General features: G+C 45.6%; 14 non-coding genes and 3 pseudogenes across 14 annotated transcripts; all 17 read left to right on the top strand.

Moving 5' to 3' along the window:
* The first annotated feature begins 86 nt into the window (after positions 1-86).
* On the top strand, positions 87-277 carry LOC141235051 (U2 spliceosomal RNA). Its single transcript, XR_012300908.1, has one exon. It is a non-coding gene; the product is annotated as a U2 spliceosomal RNA (small nuclear RNA).
* Positions 278-1,392: 1,115 nt separating this feature from the next.
* Positions 1,393-1,583, top strand: LOC141235050 (U2 spliceosomal RNA). The gene has a single exon (XR_012300907.1). It is a non-coding gene; the product is annotated as a U2 spliceosomal RNA (small nuclear RNA).
* Positions 1,584-2,698: 1,115 nt separating this feature from the next.
* LOC141235049 (U2 spliceosomal RNA) lies at positions 2,699-2,889 on the top strand. The gene has a single exon (XR_012300906.1). It is a non-coding gene; the product is annotated as a U2 spliceosomal RNA (small nuclear RNA).
* A 1,115-nt stretch (positions 2,890-4,004) lies between these two features.
* LOC141235048 (U2 spliceosomal RNA) lies at positions 4,005-4,195 on the top strand. The gene has a single exon (XR_012300905.1). It is a non-coding gene; the product is annotated as a U2 spliceosomal RNA (small nuclear RNA).
* Positions 4,196-5,310: 1,115 nt separating this feature from the next.
* On the top strand, positions 5,311-5,501 carry LOC141235047 (U2 spliceosomal RNA). Its single transcript, XR_012300904.1, has one exon. It is a non-coding gene; the product is annotated as a U2 spliceosomal RNA (small nuclear RNA).
* Positions 5,502-6,616: 1,115 nt separating this feature from the next.
* LOC141235046 (U2 spliceosomal RNA) lies at positions 6,617-6,807 on the top strand. The gene has a single exon (XR_012300903.1). It is a non-coding gene; the product is annotated as a U2 spliceosomal RNA (small nuclear RNA).
* Positions 6,808-7,922: 1,115 nt separating this feature from the next.
* LOC141234850 (U2 spliceosomal RNA) lies at positions 7,923-8,014 on the top strand (annotated as a pseudogene).
* A 794-nt stretch (positions 8,015-8,808) lies between these two features.
* LOC141235323 (U2 spliceosomal RNA) lies at positions 8,809-8,993 on the top strand. Its single transcript, XR_012301170.1, has one exon. It is a non-coding gene; the product is annotated as a U2 spliceosomal RNA (small nuclear RNA).
* A 1,115-nt stretch (positions 8,994-10,108) lies between these two features.
* On the top strand, positions 10,109-10,299 carry LOC141235045 (U2 spliceosomal RNA). The gene has a single exon (XR_012300902.1). It is a non-coding gene; the product is annotated as a U2 spliceosomal RNA (small nuclear RNA).
* A 1,112-nt stretch (positions 10,300-11,411) lies between these two features.
* On the top strand, positions 11,412-11,471 carry LOC141234844 (U2 spliceosomal RNA; annotated as a pseudogene).
* Positions 11,472-12,020: 549 nt separating this feature from the next.
* LOC141235308 (U2 spliceosomal RNA) lies at positions 12,021-12,213 on the top strand. The gene has a single exon (XR_012301157.1). It is a non-coding gene; the product is annotated as a U2 spliceosomal RNA (small nuclear RNA).
* A 1,112-nt stretch (positions 12,214-13,325) lies between these two features.
* On the top strand, positions 13,326-13,516 carry LOC141235044 (U2 spliceosomal RNA). The gene has a single exon (XR_012300901.1). It is a non-coding gene; the product is annotated as a U2 spliceosomal RNA (small nuclear RNA).
* Positions 13,517-14,631: 1,115 nt separating this feature from the next.
* On the top strand, positions 14,632-14,723 carry LOC141234849 (U2 spliceosomal RNA; annotated as a pseudogene).
* Positions 14,724-15,517: 794 nt separating this feature from the next.
* On the top strand, positions 15,518-15,702 carry LOC141235322 (U2 spliceosomal RNA). Its single transcript, XR_012301169.1, has one exon. It is a non-coding gene; the product is annotated as a U2 spliceosomal RNA (small nuclear RNA).
* Positions 15,703-16,817: 1,115 nt separating this feature from the next.
* On the top strand, positions 16,818-17,008 carry LOC141235288 (U2 spliceosomal RNA). Its single transcript, XR_012301138.1, has one exon. It is a non-coding gene; the product is annotated as a U2 spliceosomal RNA (small nuclear RNA).
* A 1,112-nt stretch (positions 17,009-18,120) lies between these two features.
* LOC141235043 (U2 spliceosomal RNA) lies at positions 18,121-18,311 on the top strand. Its single transcript, XR_012300900.1, has one exon. It is a non-coding gene; the product is annotated as a U2 spliceosomal RNA (small nuclear RNA).
* A 1,109-nt stretch (positions 18,312-19,420) lies between these two features.
* Positions 19,421-19,611, top strand: LOC141235206 (U2 spliceosomal RNA). Its single transcript, XR_012301060.1, has one exon. It is a non-coding gene; the product is annotated as a U2 spliceosomal RNA (small nuclear RNA).
* Positions 19,612-19,766: the final 155 nt, after the last annotated feature.

The following is a 19,766-nucleotide window of genomic DNA, read 5'->3' as shown; positions in this document are numbered from 1 at the left end:
TCTTAACGGGAGTCCAGGAGCTCATCTCCACAAATGGACTTTTCAGGATCCTTGGGTGGCTCCGTAGTTTGAAACCAATTCTGGTTATCGCTTCTCGGCCTTTTGGCTAAGATCAAGTGTAGTATCTGTTCTTATCAGTTTAATATCTGATACGTCCCCTATCTGGGGACCATATATTAAATGGATTTTTAGAACAGGGAGATGGAAAAAGAGCTTGCTCTGTCCACTCCACGCATTGACCTGGTATTGCAGTATCTCCAGGACCGGTGCACCCCTTCTTTAATGCAGTTTCTAAAATCAGAAAGAATTGAATTCAATGTTTTTTGTTCATTTTGCTTGTTTGTCGGATTTTGGGATGGACTCTTTGGCTTTGTTTTTCTTCTCCTCATTGGATTTTTCATGTTCAAAGTTGCAGAAGCCAGATTACAAGCTCATTTTGGTTCAACTTCAGCAACTGTGCATTGCATTGCCATGTAATGTGATGCAATGCTATCTTTCTAGCTCTCCCTTTTTACTTCCTTTTGGATAAACAGACATATTAGGCAAGCATTTTGGAGCTTTCACCTAAATAACTACAGGTGGTGAGATAAGCTGCACAATATAATTGACCTTTCAGTATATTGTTGCACACACACCATCTATTTAGCAAATGCCCTTGTTATCAACAGCAGCCTTTTAAACTCACCTGAGCTAACAGGTATGTGCGCTGGTTACTCTGCTGCGCTTAAAATTTCTTTTTTGGTTTGCTACAATGCCTTTTCTGAAACGTTGTCTCCTTCTGCTGGAACACTGACTTCTTTCATTTAATGCCTGCAGACTATAAAAGAGAACCCAACCCAAAAAGTTTGGTTGATTAGTCTGTGGCATTCTGTTAAACTGTTGCTTATGGCGGTCTCTGTGAGCTTCTCAGCGACATTCAGCCAGCCAGGTATCCTGCCTGCAGTAGATGGAATGTGGCAATGGAACTCTGGCTGCGCGTGTCATAATAGGCTCTGAGCCTTTATATACCTGTGCACAGCAGCAGCCACCTTCAGTCTGCTGCTGGACAGCCAGCAGCAGCAGCAGCAGGAGAGGTATGTAATCAGGAGCCCTCCTGCTAAGGGTAGACAGCTGCTCGTTCCACCCCACCCCCCGCCTTAATTGGTTCTCCTCCCTTCCAACGGTGTTGAGGGGGGTGGGAACAGCAGGGGGTGAAGGTGCTGTGTTTAAAGAGGTGGAGTTATGCAGATCTAAAACGCGTGGATTGCAGCAGCAGCAAGCCGAAAAGTGCAGGCATGTAAGGGATCTAGAGGTTGACAACATGTCTTCTTAACGGGAGTCCAGGAGCTCATCTCCACAAATGGACTTTTCAGGATCCTTGGGTGGCTCCGTAGTTTGAAACCAATTCTGGTTATCGCTTCTCGGCCTTTTGGCTAAGATCAAGTGTAGTATCTGTTCTTATCAGTTTAATATCTGATACGTCCCCTATCTGGGGACCATATATTAAATGGATTTTTAGAACAGGGAGATGGAAAAAGAGCTTGCTCTGTCCACTCCACGCATTGACCTGGTATTGCAGTATCTCCAGGACCGGTGCACCCCTTCTTTAATGCAGTTTCTAAAATCAGAAAGAATTGAATTCAATGTTTTTTGTTCATTTTGCTTGTTTATCGGATTTTGGGATGGACTCTTTGGCTTTGTTTTTCTTCTCCTCATTGGATTTTTCATGTTCAAAGTTGCAGAAGCCAGATTACAAGCTCATTTTGGTTCAACTTCAGCAACTGTGCATTGCATTGCCATGTAATGTGATGCAATGCTATCTTTCTAGCTCTCCCTTTTTACTTCCTTTTGGATAAACAGACATATTAGGCAAGCATTTTGGAGCTTTCACCTAAATAACTACAGGTGGTGAGATAAGCTGCACAATATAATTGACCTTTCAGTATATTGTTGCACACACACCATCTATTTAGCAAATGCCCTTGTTATCAACAGCAGCCTTTTAAACTCACCTGAGCTAACAGGTATGTGCGCTGGTTACTCTGCTGCGCTTAAAATTTCTTTTTTGGTTTGCTACAATGCCTTTTCTGAAACGTTGTCTCCTTCTGCTGGAACACTGACTTCTTTCATTTAATGCCTGCAGACTATAAAAGAGAACCCAACCCAAAAAGTTTGGTTGATTAGTCTGTGGCATTCTGTTAAACTGTTGCTTATGGCGGTCTCTGTGAGCTTCTCAGCGACATTCAGCCAGCCAGGTATCCTGCCTGCAGTAGATGGAATGTGGCAATGGAACGCTGGCTGCGCGTGTCATAATAGGCTCTGAGCCTTTATATACCTGTGCACAGCAGCAGCCACCTTCAGTCTGCTGCTGGACAGCCAGCAGCAGCAGCAGCAGGAGAGGTATGTAATCAGGAGCCCTCCTGCTAAGGGTAGACAGCTGCTCGTTCCACCCCACCCCCCGCCTTAATTGGTTCTCCTCCCTTCCAACGGTGTTGAGGCGGGTGGGAACAGCAGGGGGTGAAGGTGCTGTGTTTAAAGAGGTGGAGTTATGCAGATCTAAAACGCGTGGATTGCAGCAGCAGCAAGCCGAAAAGTGCAGGCATGTAAGGGATCTAGAGGTTGACAACATGTCTTCTTAACGGGAGTCCAGGAGCTCATCTCCACAAATGGACTTTTCAGGATCCTTGGGTGGCTCCGTAGTTTGAAACCAATTCTGGTTATCGCTTCTCGGCCTTTTGGCTAAGATCAAGTGTAGTATCTGTTCTTATCAGTTTAATATCTGATACGTCCCCTATCTGGGGACCATATATTAAATGGATTTTTAGAACAGGGAGATGGAAAAAGAGCTTGCTCTGTCCACTCCACGCATTGACCTGGTATTGCAGTATCTCCAGGACCGGTGCACCCCTTCTTTAATGCAGTTTCTAAAATCAGAAAGAATTGAATTCAATGTTTTTTGTTCATTTTGCTTGTTTGTCGGATTTTGGGATGGACTCTTTGGCTTTGCTTTTCTTCTCCTCATTGGATTTTTCATGTTCAAAGTTGCAGAAGCCAGATTACAAGCTCATTTTGGTTCAACTTCAGCAACTGTGCATTGCATTGCCATGTAATGTGATGCAATGCTATCTTTCTAGCTCTCCCTTTTTACTTCCTTTTGGATAAACAGACATATTAGGCAAGCATTTTGGAGCTTTCACCTAAATAACTACAGGTGGTGAGATAAGCTGCACAATATAATTGACCTTTCAGTATATTGTTGCACACGCACCATCTATTTAGCAAATGCCCTTGTTATCAACAGCAGCCTTTTAAACTCACCTGAGCTAACAGGTATGTGCGCTGGTTACTCTGCTGCGCTTAAAATTTCTTTTTTGGTTTGCTACAATGCCTTTTCTGAAACGTTGTCTCCTTCTGCTGGAACACTGACTTCTTTCATTTAATGCCTGCAGACTATAAAAGAGAACCCAACCCAAAAAGTTTGGTTGATTAGTCTGTGGCATTCTGTTAAACTGTTGCTTATGGCGGTCTCTGTGAGCTTCTCAGCGACATTCAGCCAGCCAGGTATCCTGCCTGCAGTAGATGGAATGTGGCAATGGAACGCTGGCTGCGCGTGTCATAATAGGCTCTGAGCCTTTATATACCTGTGCACAGCAGCAGCCACCTTCAGTCTGCTGCTGGACAGCCAGCAGCAGCAGCAGCAGGAGAGGTATGTAATCAGGAGCCCTCCTGCTAAGGGTAGACAGCTGCTCGTTCCACCCCACCCCCCGCCTAAATTGGTTCTCCTCCCTTCCAACGGTGTTGAGGCGGGTGGGAACAGCAGGGGGTGAAGGTGCTGTGTTTAAAGAGGTGGAGTTATGCAGATCTAAAACGCGTGGATTGCAGCAGCAGCAAGCCGAAAAGTGCAGGCATGTAAGGGATCTAGAGGTTGACAACATGTCTTCTTAACGGGAGTCCAGGAGCTCATCTCCACAAATGGACTTTTCAGGATCCTTGGGTGGCTCCGTAGTTTGAAACCAATTCTGGTTATCGCTTCTCGGCCTTTTGGCTAAGATCAAGTGTAGTATCTGTTCTTATCAGTTTAATATCTGATACGTCCCCTATCTGGGGACCATATATTAAATGGATTTTTAGAACAGGGAGATGGAAAAAGAGCTTGCTCTGTCCACTCCACGCATTGACCTGGTATTGCAGTATCTCCAGGACCGGTGCACCCCTTCTTTAATGCAGTTTCTAAAATCAGAAAGAATTGAATTCAATGTTTTTTGTTCATTTTGCTTGTTTGTCGGATTTTGGGATGGACTCTTTGGCTTTGCTTTTCTTCTCCTCATTGGATTTTTCATGTTCAAAGTTGCAGAAGCCAGATTACAAGCTCATTTTGGTTCAACTTCAGCAACTGTGCATTGCATTGCCATGTAATGTGATGCAATGCTATCTTTCTAGCTCTCCCTTTTTACTTCCTTTTGGATAAACAGACATATTAGGCAAGCATTTTGGAGCTTTCACCTAAATAACTACAGGTGGTGAGATAAGCTGCACAATATAATTGACCTTTCAGTATATTGTTGCACACACACCATCTATTTAGCAAATGCCCTTGTTATCAACAGCAGCCTTTTAAACTCACCTGAGCTAACAGGTATGTGCGCTGGTTACTCTGCTGCGCTTAAAATTTCTTTTTTGGTTTGCTACAATGCCTTTTCTGAAACGTTGTCTCCTTCTGCTGGAACACTGACTTCTTTCATTTAATGCCTGCAGACTATAAAAGAGAACCCAACCCAAAAAGTTTGGTTGATTAGTCTGTGGCATTCTGTTAAACTGTTGCTTATGGCGGTCTCTGTGAGCTTCTCAGCGACATTCAGCCAGCCAGGTATCCTGCCTGTAGTAGATGGAATGTGGCAATGGAACGCTGGCTGCGCGTGTCATAATAGGCTCTGAGCCTTTATATACCTGTGCACAGCAGCAGCCACCTTCAGTCTGCTGCTGGACCGCCAGCAGCAGCAGCAGCAGTAGAGGTATGTAATCAGGAGCCCTCCTGCTAAGGGTAGACAGCTGCTCGTTCCACCCCACCCCCCGCCTTAATTGGTTCTCCTCCCTTCCAACGGTGTTGAGGCGGGTGGGAACAGCAGGGGGTGAAGGTGCTGTGTTTAAAGAGGTGGAGTTATGCAGATCTAAAACGCGTGGATTGCAGCAGCAGCAAGCCGAAAAGTGCAGGCATGTAAGGGATCTAGAGGTTGACAACATGTCTTCTTAACGGGAGTCCAGGAGCTCATCTCCACAAATGGACTTTTCAGGATCCTTGGGTGGCTCCGTAGTTTGAAACCAATTCTGGTTATCGCTTCTCGGCCTTTTGGCTAAGATCAAGTGTAGTATCTGTTCTTATCAGTTTAATATCTGATACGTCCCCTATCTGGGGACCATATATTAAATGGATTTTTAGAACAGGGAGATGGAAAAAGAGCTTGCTCTGTCCACTCCACGCATTGACCTGGTATTGCAGTATCTCCAGGACCGGTGCACCCCTTCTTTAATGCAGTTTCTAAAATCAGAAAGAATTGAATTCAATGTTTTTTGTTCATTTTGCTTGTTTGTCGGATTTTGGGATGGACTCTTTGGCTTTGCTTTTCTTCTCCTCATTGGATTTTTCATGTTCAAAGTTGCAGAAGCCAGATTACAAGCTCATTTTGGTTCAACTTCAGCAACTGTGCATTGCATTGCCATGTAATGTGATGCAATGCTATCTTTCTAGCTCTCCCTTTTTACTTCCTTTTGGATAAACAGACATATTAGGCAAGCATTTTGGAGCTTTCACCTAAATAACTACAGGTGGTGAGATAAGCTGCACAATATAATTGACCTTTCAGTATATTGTTGCACACACACCATCTATTTAGCAAATGCCCTTGTTATCAACAGCAGCCTTTTAAACTCACCTGAGCTAACAGGTATGTGCGCTGGTTACTCTGCTGCGCTTAAAATTTCTTTTTTGGTTTGCTACAATGCCTTTTCTGAAACGTTGTCTCCTTCTGCTGGAACACTGACTTCTTTCATTTAATGCCTGCAGACTATAAAAGAGAACCCAACCCAAAAAGTTTGGTTGATTAGTCTGTGGCATTCTGTTAAACTGTTGCTTATGGCGGTCTCTGTGAGCTTCTCAGCGACATTCAGCCAGCCAGGTATCCTGCCTGCAGTAGATGGAATGTGGCAATGGAACGCTGGCTGCGCGTGTCATAATAGGCTCTGAGCCTTTATATACCTGTGCACAGCAGCAGCCACCTTCAGTCTGCTGCTGGACAGCCAGCAGCAGCAGCAGCAGGAGAGGTATGTAATCAGGAGCCCTCCTGCTAAGGGTAGACAGCTGCTCGTTCCACCCCACCCCCCGCCTTAATTGGTTCTCCTCCCTTCCAACGGTGTTGAGGCGGGTGGGAACAGCAGGGGGTGAAGGTGCTGTGTTTAAAGAGGTGGAGTTATGCAGATCTAAAACGCGTGGATTGCAGCAGCAGCAAGCCGAAAAGTGCAGGCATGTAAGGGATCTAGAGGTTGACAACATGTCTTCTTAACGGGAGTCCAGGAGCTCATCTCCACAAATGGACTTTTCAGGATCCTTGGGTGGCTCCGTAGTTTGAAACCAATTCTGGTTATCGCTTCTCGGCCTTTTGGCTAAGATCAAGTGTAGTATCTGTTCTTATCAGTTTAATATCTGATACGTCCCCTATCTGGGGACCATATATTAAATGGATTTTTAGAACAGGGAGATGGAAAAAGAGCTTGCTCTGTCCACTCCACGCATTGACCTGGTATTGCAGTATCTCCAGGACCGGTGCACCCCTTCTTTAATGCAGTTTCTAAAATCAGAAAGAATTGAATTCAATGTTTTTTGTTCATTTTGCTTGTTTGTCGGATTTTGGGATGGACTCTTTGGCTTTGCTTTTCTTCTCCTCATTGGATTTTTCATGTTCAAAGTTGCAGAAGCCAGATTACAAGCTCATTTTGGTTCAACTTCAGCAACTGTGCATTGCATTGCCATGTAATGTGATGCAATGCTATCTTTCTAGCTCTCCCTTTTTACTTCCTTTTGGATAAACAGACATATTAGGCAAGCATTTTGGAGCTTTCACCTAAATAACTACAGGTGGTGAGATAAGCTGCACAATATAATTGACCTTTCAGTATATTGTTGCACACACACCATCTATTTAGCAAATGCCCTTGTTATCAACAGCAGCCTTTTAAACTCACCTGAGCTAACAGGTATGTGCGCTGGTTACTCTGCTGCGCTTAAAATTTCTTTTTTGGTTTGCTACAATGCCTTTTCTGAAACGTTGTCTCCTTCTGCTGGAACACTGACTTCTTTCATTTAATGCCTGCAGACTATAAAAGAGAACCCAACCCAAAAAGTTTGGTTGATTAGTCTGTGGCATTCTGTTAAACTGTTGCTTATGGCGGTCTCTGTGAGCTTCTCAGCGACATTCAGCCAGCCAGGTATCCTGCCTGCAGTAGATGGAATGTGGCAATGGAACGCTGGCTGCGCGTGTCATAATAGGCTCTGAGCCTTTATATACCTGTGCACAGCAGCAGCCACCTTCAGTCTGCTGCTGGACAGCCAGCAGCAGCAGCAGCAGGAGAGGTATGTAATCAGGAGCCCTCCTGCTAAGGGTAGACAGCTGCTCGTTCCACCCCACCCCCCGCCTTAATTGGTTCTCCTCCCTTCCAACGGTGTTGAGGCGGGTGGGAACAGCAGGGGGTGAAGGTGCTGTGTTTAAAGAGGTGGAGTTATGCAGATCTAAAACGCGTGGATTGCAGCAGCAGCAAGCCGAAAAGTGCAGGCATGTAAGGGATCTAGAGGTTGACAACATGTCTTCTTAACGGGAGTCCAGGAGCTCATCTCCACAAATGGACTTTTCAGGATCCTTGGGTGGCTCCGTAGTTTGAAACCAATTCTGGTTATCGCTTCTCGGCCTTTTGGCTAAGATCAAGTGTAGTATCTTTCGAAAAGGCGGTTTTGGATGTTTGCCGCCCTAGTAGATTGATACATTATGCACACTGGGGTTTAGGCGCTTGTTAGTACGCCAGGTGGCTAATATAGTCATCTGGTGGAAAGCATGGCCCCCCAGGATCGACGCCATTGGGCCGGGGAAGATCGAAAGCCCGAAGTGTGAAGTGCCCCAGGAGTGGTGACCCTGGGGTGCCTTAACTCACTGGGATTGGGAACCCCACTTGAGTTTATGGCACATTTGCACTAGCACTTCAATATTTCTTTCTTCACACACACCCTTATTCCGGGCCTTCTGGCCTTAGGATGGGGAATTTTTCAACTCCCGGTCGAAGGTCCGGGCAGTATTATACTGTGAAACCTTCACTATTTATTTAATTTTTTTTTGTCACTGTGTGTCCACTTTTTCACGTGTGTCCACGTCCTTACTAGGATTTTGTCGGGATGCGGTTCCCTTACGGGTTCCTCTCTTGGCAGGTCTAGGGGGGGAGTGTGTGGCCATCAGGTTCCGCTCCCCCCTGAACCCCCCTGGCTCTCCTCTTTCGGGAGGAGAGCGTTGTTGGCTCCCCTCTTCCGGGAGGGGAGCACAGTCTTTGGCTCCCAGTGCCTTGCTCGGGTGAGAACTCGGGCAGGTATTGAGGGTAAGATTGGGTCGCCTCTGGCTCCGGCTGGAGGTGGCTATTTGTCCCTGTGCCTCGCTGTGGCCTTCTGGCACGGAGGGACGGGGAATGGTTTGGGGGACCCTTCTCCTTTTGGAGAAGGTTTCAAGAAGACCAGCATCCTAGTGCACTTTTTTTTGTGGCACTTGTCACTTTTTTAAGCGCACTCGGGTTTTGTACACGAATTCGGGCTTTCGATAAAAAAAAAAAAATCTGTTCTTATCAGTTTAATATCTGATACGTCCCCTATCTGGGGACCATATATTAAATGGATTTTTAGAACAGGGAGATGGAAAAAGAGCTTGCTCTGTCCACTCCACGCATTGACCTGGTATTGCAGTATCTCCAGGACCGGTGCACCCCTTCTTTAATGCAGTTTCTAAAATCAGAAAGAATTGAATTCAATGTTTTTTGTTCATTTTGCTTGTTTGTCGGATTTTGGGATGGACTCTTCGGCTTTGCTTTTCTTCTCCTCATTGGATTTTTCATGTTCAAAGTTGCAGAAGCCAGATTACAAGCTCATTTTGGTTCAACTTCAGCAACTGTGCATTGCATTGCCATGTAATGTGATGCAATGCTATCTTTCTAGCTCTCCCTTTTTACTTCCTTTTGGATAAACAGACATATTAGGCAAGCATTTTGGAGCTTTCACCTAAATAACTACAGGTGGTGAGATAAGCTGCACAATATAATTGACCTTTCAGTATATTGTTGCACACACACCATCTATTTAGCAAATGCCCTTGTTATCAACAGCAGCCTTTTAAACTCACCTGAGCTAACAGGTATGTGCGCTGGTTACTCTGCTGCGCTTAAAATTTCTTTTTTGGTTTGCTACAATGCCTTTTCTGAAACGTTGTCTCCTTCTGCTGGAACACTGACTTCTTTCATTTAATGCCTGCAGACTATAAAAGAGAACCCAACCCAAAAAGTTTGGTTGATTAGTCTGTGGCATTCTGTTAAACTGTTGCTTATGGCGGTCTCTGTGAGCTTCTCAGCGACATTCAGCCAGCCAGGTATCCTGCCTGCAGTAGATGGAATGTGGCAATGGAACGCTGGCTGCGCGTGTCATAATAGGCTCTGAGCCTTTATATACCTGTGCACAGCAGCAGCCACCTTCAGTCTGCTGCTGGACAGCCAGCAGCAGCAGCAGCAGGAGAGGTATGTAATCAGGAGCCCTCCTGCTAAGGGTAGACAGCTGCTCGTTCCACCCCACCCCCCGCCTTAATTGGTTCTCCTCCCTTCCAACGGTGTTGAGGCGGGTGGGAACAGCAGGGGGTGAAGGTGCTGTGTTTAAAGAGGTGGAGTTATGCAGATCTAAAACGCGTGGATTGCAGCAGCAGCAAGCCGAAAAGTGCAGGCATGTAAGGGATCTAGAGGTTGACAACATGTCTTCTTAACGGGAGTCCAGGAGCTCATCTCCACAAATGGACTTTTCAGGATCCTTGGGTGGCTCCGTAGTTTGAAACCAATTCTGGTTATCGCTTCTCGGCCTTTTGGCTAAGATCAAGTGTAGTATCTGTTCTTATCAGTTTAATATCTGATACGTCCCCTATCTGGGGACCATATATTAAATGGATTTTTAGAACAGGGAGATGGAAAAAGAGCTTGCTCTGTCCACTCCACGCATTGACCTGGTATTGCAGTATCTCCAGGACCGGTGCACCCCTTCTTTAATGCAGTTTCTAAAATCAGAAAGAATTGAATTCAATGTTTTTTGTTCATTTTGCTTGTTTGTCGGATTTTGGGATGGACTCTTTGGCTTTGCTTTTCTTCTCCTCATTGGATTTTTCATGTTCAAAGTTGCAGAAGCCAGATTACAAGCTCATTTTGGTTCAACTTCAGCAACTGTGCATTGCATTGCCATGTAATGTGATGCAATGCTATCTTTCTAGCTCTCCCTTTTTACTTCCTTTTGGATAAACAGACATATTAGGCAAGCATTTTGGAGCTTTCACCTAAATAACTACAGGTGGTGAGATAAGCTGCACAATATAATTGACCTTTCAGTATATTGTTGCACACACACCATCTATTTAGCAAATGCCCTTGTTATCAACAGCAGCCTTTTAAACTCACCTGAGCTAACAGGTATGTGCGCTGGTTACTCTGCTGCGCTTAAAATTTCTTTTTTGGTTTGCTACAATGCCTTTTCTGAAACGTTGTCTCCTTCTGCTGGAACACTGACTTCTTTCATTTAATGCCTGCAGACTATAAAAGAGAACCCAACCCAAAAAGTTTGGTTGATTAGTCTGTGGCATTCTGTTAAACTGTTGCTTATGGCGGTCTCTGTGAGCTTCTCAGCGACATTCAGCCAGCCAGGTATCCTGCCTGCAGTAGATGGAATGTGGCAATGGAACGCTGGCTGCGCGTGTCATAATAGGCTCTGAGCCTTTATATACCTGTGCACAGCAGCAGCCACCTTCAGTCTGCTGCTGGACAGCCAGCAGCAGCAGCAGGAGAGGTATGTAATCAGGAGCCCTCCTGCTAAGGGTAGACAGCTGCTCGTTCCACCCCACCCCCCGCCTTAATTGGTTCTCCTCCCTTCCAACGGTGTTGAGGCCGGTGGGAACAGCAGGGGGTGAAGGTGCTGTGTTTAAAGAGGTGGAGTTATGCAGATCTAAAACGCGTGGATTGCAGCAGCAGCAAGCCGAAAAGTGCAGGCATGTAAGGGATCTAGAGGTTGACAACATGTCTTCTTAACGGGAGTCCAGGAGCTCATCTCCACAAATGGACTTTTCAGGATCCTTGGGTGGCTCCGTAGTTTGAAACCAATTCTGGTTATCGCTTCTCGGCCTTTTGGCTAAGATCAAGTGTAGTATCTGATTTGCACAGCACCTGTTGACTGCCCTTGAGGACGACCTGAGGAACTCTGTCCCCAGGGCGAGCCTATCGCACCATTCTGTGCTTTATGGACTCTTCCCTGGGGTTCATACCGTCGGAGCCATCCAGGAGGCTTGGCGCCTTATGAACTGCTTCAAGGATGCCGTTTGGGTCGCCAGGAACCGGCTCATCTTGAGGAGGGAGAGGATGTCCATCCAGGACTGCCGCAGGCTGATCCACAGCCTGCTCAGAGACTATTCCATCGAGGACGGTCCGGAGGACGAGGATGAGGACTAAACCCCTCCTCCCCCTCTCCCCTTATGTGTCTTGTCTTTCAATAAAGCTTCGGGCCTGTGATTTTCAACTCCCCATCCCCTTTTTCCCAATCCCCATCCCTTATCACGGTTCGTCGTACTGTATTGATTGACATGCTTTTTCTTTCAGATTGAGTGTTTTGTGTAGCATAGGGGTGTGATGTGTCTAGTTAGTGCGTCGTATCCTCATGCTATGTAAATATGATGTAGAATTCTGGGTGTACTGGGCTGCGGCACTGTACACTGTCTGTTAACTTATTTTTTGTGCTAATAAAAGATATATTCAATCAAAAAATCTGTTCTTATCAGTTTAATATCTGATACGTCCCCTATCTGGGGACCATATATTAAATGGATTTTTAGAACAGGGAGATGGAAAAAGAGCTTGCTCTGTCCACTCCACGCATTGACCTGGTATTGCAGTATCTCCAGGACCGGTGCACCCCTTCTTTAATGCAGTTTCTAAAATCAGAAAGAATTGAATTCAATGTTTTTTGTTCATTTTGCTTGTTTGTCGGATTTTGGGATGGACTCTTTGGCTTTGCTTTTCTTCTCCTCATTGGATTTTTCATGTTCAAAGTTGCAGAAGCCAGATTACAAGCTCATTTTGGTTCAACTTCAGCAACTGTGCATTGCATTGCCATGTAATGTGATGCAATGCTATCTTTCTAGCTCTCCCTTTTTACTTCCTTTTGGATAAACAGACATATTAGGCAAGCATTTTGGAGCTTTCACCTAAATAACTACAGGTGGTGAGATAAGCTGCACAATATAATTGACCTTTCAGTATATTGTTGCACACACACCATCTATTTAGCAAATGCCCTTGTTATCAACAGCAGCCTTTTAAACTCACCTGAGCTAACAGGTATGTGCGCTGGTTACTCTGCTGCGCTTAAAATTTCTTTTTTGGTTTGCTACAATGCCTTTTCTGAAACGTTGTCTCCTTCTGCTGGAACACTGACTTCTTTCATTTAATGCCTGCAGACTATAAAAGAGAACCCAACCCAAAAAGTTTGGTTGATTAGTCTGTGGCATTCTGTTAAACTGTTGCTTATGGCGGTCTCTGTGAGCTTCTCAGCGACATTCAGCCAACCAGGTATCCTGCCTGCAGTAGATGGAATGTGGCAATGGAACGCTGGCTGCGCGTGTCATAATAGGCTCTGAGCCTTTATATACCTGTGCACAGCAGCAGCCACCTTCAGTCTGCTGCTGGACAGCCAGCAGCAGCAGCAGGAGAGGTATGTAATCAGGAGCCCTCCTGCTAAGGGTAGACAGCTGCTCGTTCCACCCCACCCCCCGCCTTAATTGGTTCTCCTCCCTTCCAACGGTGTTGAGGCGGGTGGGAACAGCAGGGGGTGAAGGTGCTGTGTTTAAAGAGGTGGAGTTATGCAGATCTAAAACGCGTGGATTGCAGCAGCAGCAAGCCGAAAAGTGCAGGCATGTAAGGGATCTAGAGGTTGACAACATGTCTTCTTAATGGGAGTCCAGGAGCTCATCTCCACAAATGGACTTTTCAGGATCCTTGGGTGGCTCCGTAGTTTGAAACCAATTCTGGTTATCGCTTCTCGGCCTTTTGGCTAAGATCAAGTGTAGTATCTGTTCTTATCAGTTTAATATCTGATACGTCCCCTATCTGGGGACCATATATTAAATGGATTTTTAGAACAGGGAGATGGAAAAAGAGCTTGCTCTGTCCACTCCACGCATTGACCTGGTATTGCAGTATCTCCAGGACCGGTGCACCCCTTCTTTAATGCAGTTTCTAAAATCAGAAAGAATTGAATTCAATGTTTTTTGTTCATTTTGCTTGTTTGTCGGATTTTGGGATGGACTCTTTGGCTTTGCTTTTCTTCTCCTCATTGGATTTTTCATGTTCAAAGTTGCAGAAGCCAGATTACAAGCTCATTTTGGTTCAACTTCAGCAACTGTGCATTGCATTGCCATGTAATGTGATGCAATGCTATCTTTCTAGCTCTCCCTTTTTACTTCCTTTTGGATAAACAGACATATTAGGCAAGCATTTTGGAGCTTTCACCTAAATAACTACAGGTGGTGAGATAAGCTGCACAATATAATTGACCTTTCAGTATATTGTTGCACACACACCATCTATTTAGCAAATGCCCTTGTTATCAACAGCAGCCTTTTAAACTCACCTGAGCTAACAGGTATGTGCGCTGGTTACTCTGCTGCGCTTAAAATTTCTTTTTTGGTTTGCTACAATGCCTTTTCTGAAACGTTGTCTCCTTCTGCTGGAACACTGACTTCTTTCATTTAATGCCTGCAGACTATAAAAGAGAACCCAACCCAAAAAGTTTGGTTGATTAGTCTGTGGCATTCTGTTAAACTGTTGCTTATGGCGGTCTCTGTGAGCTTCTCAGCGACATTCAGCCAGCCAGGTATCCTGCCTGCAGTAGATGGAATGTGGCAATGGAGCGCTGGCTGCGCGTGTCATAATAGGCTCTGAGCCTTTATATACCTGTGCACAGCAGCAGCCACCTTCAGTCTGCTGCTGGACAGCCAGCAGCAGCAGCAGCAGGAGAGGTATGTAATCAGGAGCCCTCCTGCTAAGGGTAGACAGCTGCTCGTTCCACCCCACCCCCCGCCTTAATTGGTTCTCCTCCCTTCCAACGGTGTTGAGGCGGGTGGGAACAGCAGGGGGTGAAGGTGCTGTGTTTAAAGAGGTGGAGTTATGCAGATCTAAAACGCGTGGATTGCAGCAGCAGCAAGCCGAAAAGTGCAGGCATGTAAGGGATCTAGAGGTTGACAACATGTCTTCTTAACGGGAGTCCAGGAGCTCATCTCCACAAATGGACTTTTCAGGATCCTTGGGTGGCTCCGTAGTTTGAAACCAATTCTGGTTATCGCTTCTCGGCCTTTTGGCTAAGATCAAGTGTAGTATCTTTCGAAAAGGCGGTTTTGGATGTTTGCCGCCCTAGTAGATTGATACATTATGCACACTGGGGTTTAGGCGCTTGTTAGTACGCCAGGTGGCTAATATAGTCATCTGGTGGAAAGCATGGCCCCCCAGGATCGACGCCATTGGGCCGGGGAAGATCGAAAGCCCGAAGTGTGAAGTGCCCCAGGAGTGGTGACCCTGGGGTGCCTTAACTCACTGGGATTGGGAACCCCACTTGAGTTTATGGCACATTTGCACTAGCACTTCAATATTTCTTTCTTCACACACACCCTTATTCCGGGCCTTCTGGCCTTAGGATGGGGAATTTTTCAATTCCCGGTCGAAGGTCCGGGCAGTATTATACTGTGAAACCTTCACTATTTATTTAATTTTTTTTTGTCACTGTGTGTCCACTTTTTCACGTGTGTCCACGTCCTTACTAGGATTTTGTCGGGATGCGGTTCCCTTACGGGTTCCTCTCTTGGCAGGTCTAGGGGGGGAGTGTGTGGCCATCAGGTTCCGCTCCCCCCTGAACCCCCCTGGCTCTCCTCTTTCGGGAGGAGAGCGTTGTTGGCTCCCCTCTTCCGGGAGGGGAGCACAGTCTTTGGCTCCCAGTGCCTTGCTCGGGTGAGAACTCGGGCAGGTATTGAGGGTAAGATTGGGTCGCCTCTGGCTCCGGCTGGAGGTGGCTATTTGTCCCTGTGCCTCGCTGTGGCCTTCTGGCACGGAGGGACGGGGAATGGTTTGGGGGACCCTTCTCCTTTTGGAGAAGGTTTCAAGAAGACCAGCATCCTAGTGCACTTTTTTTTGTGGCACTTGTCACTTTTTTAAGCGCACTCGGGTTTTGTACACGAATTCGGGCTTTCGATAAAAAAAAAAAAATCTGTTCTTATCAGTTTAATATCTGATACGTCCCCTATCTGGGGACCATATATTAAATGGATTTTTAGAACAGGGAGATGGAAAAAGAGCTTGCTCTGTCCACTCCACGCATTGACCTGGTATTGCAGTATCTCCAGGACCGGTGCACCCCTTCTTTAATGCAGTTTCTAAAATCAGAAAGAATTGAATTCAATGTTTTTTGTTCATTTTGCTTGTTTGTCGGATTTTGGGATGGACTCTTTAGCTTTGCTTTTCTTCTCCTCATTGGATTTTTCATGTTCAAAGTTGCAGAAGCCAGATTACAAGCTCATTTTGGTTCAACTTCAGCAACTGTGCATTGCATTGCCATGTAATGTGATGCAATGCTATCTTTCTAGCTCTCCCTTTTTACTTCCTTTTGGATAAACAGACATATTAGGCAAGCATTTTGGAGCTTTCACCTAAATAACTACAGGTGGTGAGATAAGCTGCACAATATAATTGACCTTTCAGTATATTGTTGCACACACACCATCTATTTAGCAAATGCCCTTGTTATCAACAGCAGCCTTTTAAACTCACCTGAGCTAACAGGTATGTGCGCTGGTTACTCTGCTGCGCTTAAAATTTCTTTTTTGGTTTGCTACAATGCCTTTTCGGAAACGTTGTCTCCTTCTGCTGGAACACTGACTTCTTTCATTTAATGCCTGCAGACTATAAAAGAGAACCCAACCCAAAAAGTTTGGTTGATTAGTCTGTGGCATTCTGTTAAACTGTTGCTTATGGCGGTCTCTGTGAGCTTCTCAGCGACATTCAGCCAGCCAGGTATCCTGCCTGCAGTAGATGGAATGTGGCAATGGAACGCTGGCTGCGCATGTCATAATAGGCTCTGAGCCTTTATATACCTGTGCACAGCAGCAGCCACCTTCAGTCTGCTGCTGGACAGCCAGCAGCAGCAGCAGCAGGAGAGGTATGTAATCAGGAGCCCTCCTGCTAAGGGTAGACAGCTGCTCGTTCCACCCCACCCCCCGCCTTAATTGGTTCTCCTCCCTTCCAACGGTGTTGAGGCGGGTGGGAACAGCAGGGGGTGAAGGTGCTGTGTTTAAAGAGGTGGAGTTATGCAGATCTAAAACGCGTGGATTGCAGCAGCAGCAAGCCGAAAAGTGCAGGCATGTAAGGGATCTAGAGGTTGACAACATGTCTTCTTAACGGGAGTCCAGGAGCTCATCTCCACAAATGGACTTTTCAGGATCCTTGGGTGGCTCCGTAGTTTGAAACCAATTCTGGTTATCGCTTCTCGGCCTTTTGGCTAAGATCAAGTGTAGTATCTGTTCTTATAAGTTTAATATCTGATACGTCCCCTATCTGCGGACCATATATTAAATGGATTTTTAGAACAGGGAGATGGAAAAAGAGCTTGCTCTGTCCACTCCACGCATTGACCTGGTATTGCAGTATCTCCAGGACCGGTGCACCCCTTCTTTAATGCAGTTTCTAAAATCAGAAAGAATTGAATTCAATGTTTTTTGTTCATTTTGCTTGTTTGTCGGATTTTGGGATGGACTCTTTGGCTTTGCTTTTCTTCTCCTCATTGGATTTTTCATGTTCAAAGTTGCAGAAGCCAGATTACAAGCTCATTTTGGTTCAACTTCAGCAACTGTGCATTGCATTGCCATGTAATGTGATGCAATGCTATCTTTCTAGCTCTCCCTTTTTACTTCCTTTTGGATAAACAGACATATTAGGCAAGCATTTTGGAGCTTTCACCTAAATAACTACAGGTGGTGAGATAAGCTGCACAATATAATTGACCTTTCAGTATATTGTTGCACACACACCATCTATTTAGCAAATGCCCTTGTTATCAACAGCAGCCTTTTAAACTCACCTGAGCTAACAGGTATGTGCGCTGGTTACTCTGCTGCGCTTAAAATTTCTTTTTTGGTTTGCTACAATGCCTTTTCTGAAACGTTGTCTCCTTCTGCTGGAACACTGACTTCTTTCATTTAATGCCTGCAGACTATAAAAGAGAACCCAACCCAAAAAGTTTGGTTGATTAGTCTGTGGCATTCTGTTAAACTGTTGCTTATGGCGGTCTCTGTGAGCTTCTCAGCGACATTCAGCCAGCCAGGTATCCTGCCTGCAGTAGATGGAATGTGGCAATGGAACGCTGGCTGCGCGTGTCATAATAGGCTCTGAGCCTTTATATACCTGTGCACAGCAGCAGCTACCTTCAGTCTGCTGCTGGACAGCCAGCAGCAGCAGCAGGAGAGGTATGTAATCAGGAGCCCTCCTGCTAAGGGTAGACAGCTGCTCGTTCCACCCCACCCCCCGCCTTAATTGGTTCTCCTCCCTTCCAACGGTGTTGAGGCGGGTGGGAACAGCAGGGGGTGAAGGTGCTGTGTTTAAAGAGGTGGAGTTATGCAGATCTAAAACGCGTGGATTGCAGCAGCAGCAAGCCGAAAAGTGCAGGCATGTAAGGGATCTAGAGGTTGACAACATGTCTTCTTAACGGGAGTCCAGGAGCTCATCTCCACAAATGGACTTTTCAGGATCCTTGGGTGGCTCCGTAGTTTGAAACCAATTCTGGTTATCGCTTCTCGGCCTTTTGGCTAAGATCAAGTGTAGTATCTGTTCTTATCAGTTTAATATCTGATACGTCCCCTATCTGGGGACCATATATTAAATGGATTTTTAGAACAGGGAGATGGAAAAAGAGCTTGCTCTGTCCACTCCACGCATTGACCTGGTATTGCAGTATCTCCAGGACCGGTGCACCCCTTCTTTAATGCAGTTTCTAAAATCAGAAAGAATTGAATTCAAAGTTTTTTGTTCATTTTGCTTGTTTGTCGGATTTTGGTATGGACTCTTTGGCTTTGCTTTTCTTCTCCTCATTGGATTTTTCATGTTCAAAGTTGCAGAAGCCAGATTACAAGCTCATTTTGGTTCAACTTCAGCAACTGTGCATTGCATTGCCATGTAATGTGATGCAATGCTATCTTTCTAGCTCTCCCTTTTTACTTCCTTTTGGATAAACAGACATATTAGGCAAGCATTTTGGAGCTTTCACCTAAATAACTACAGGTGGTGAGATAAGCTGCACAATATAATTGACCTTTCAGTATATTGTTGCACACACACCATCTATTTAGCAAATGCCCTTGTTATCAACAGCAGCCTTTTAAACTCACCTGAGCTAACAGGTATGTGCGCTGGTTACTCTGCTGCGCTTAAAATTTCTTTTTTGGTTTGCTACAATGCCTTTTCTGAAACGTTGTCTCCTTCTGCTGGAACACTGACTTCTTTCATTTAATGCCTGCAGACTATAAAAGAGAACCCAACCCAAAAAGTTTGGTTGATTAGTCTGTGGCATTCTGTTAAACTGTTGCTTATGGCGGTCTCTGTGAGCTTCTCAGCGACATTCAGCCAGCCAGGTATCCTGCCTGCAGTAGATGGAATGTGGCAATGGAACGATGGCTGCGCGTGTCATAATAGGCTCTGAGCCTTTATATACCTGTGCACAGCAGCAGCCACCTTCAGTCTGCTGCTGGACAGCCAGCAGCAGCAGGAGAGGTATGTAATCAGGAGCCCTCCTGCTAAGGGTAGACAGCTGCTCGTTCCACCCCACCCCCCGCCTTAATTGGTTCTCCTCCCTTCCAACGGTGTTGAGGCGGGTGGGAACAGCAGGGGGTGAAGGTGCTGTGTTTAAAGAGGTGGAGTTATGCAGATCTAAAACGCGTGGATTGCAGCAGCAGCAAGCCGAAAAGTGCAGGCATGTAAGGGATCTAGAGGTTGACAACATGTCTTCTTAACGGGAGTCCAGGAGCTCATCTCCACAAATGGACTTTTCAGGATCCTTGGGTGGCTCCGTAGTTTGAAACCAATTCTGGTTATCGCTTCTCGGCCTTTTGGCTAAGATCAAGTGTAGTATCTGTTCTTATCAGTTTAATATCTGATACGTCCCCTATCTGGGGACCATATATTAAATGGATTTTTAGAACAGGGAGATGGAAAAAGAGCTTGCTCTGTCCACTCCACGCATTGACCTGGTATTGCAGTATCTCCAGGACCGGTGTACCCCTTCTTTAATGCAGTTTCTAAAATCAGAAAGAATTGAATTCAAAGTTTTTTGTTCATTTTGCTTGTTTGTCGGATTTTGGTATGGACTCTTTGGCTTTGCTTTTCTTCTCCTCATTGGATTTTTCATGTTCAAAGTTGCAGAAGCCAGATTACAAGCT

The sequence above is a fragment of the Phyllobates terribilis genome, unplaced genomic scaffold (genome assembly GCF_046119375.1).
Source record: "Phyllobates terribilis strain yellow unplaced genomic scaffold, ASM4611937v1 Scaffold_650__1_contigs__length_881393, whole genome shotgun sequence".
In the NCBI taxonomy this organism is placed as follows: Eukaryota; Metazoa; Chordata; class Amphibia; order Anura; family Dendrobatidae; genus Phyllobates; species Phyllobates terribilis.
This window is presented reverse-complemented; position numbering and strand designations above follow the sequence as displayed.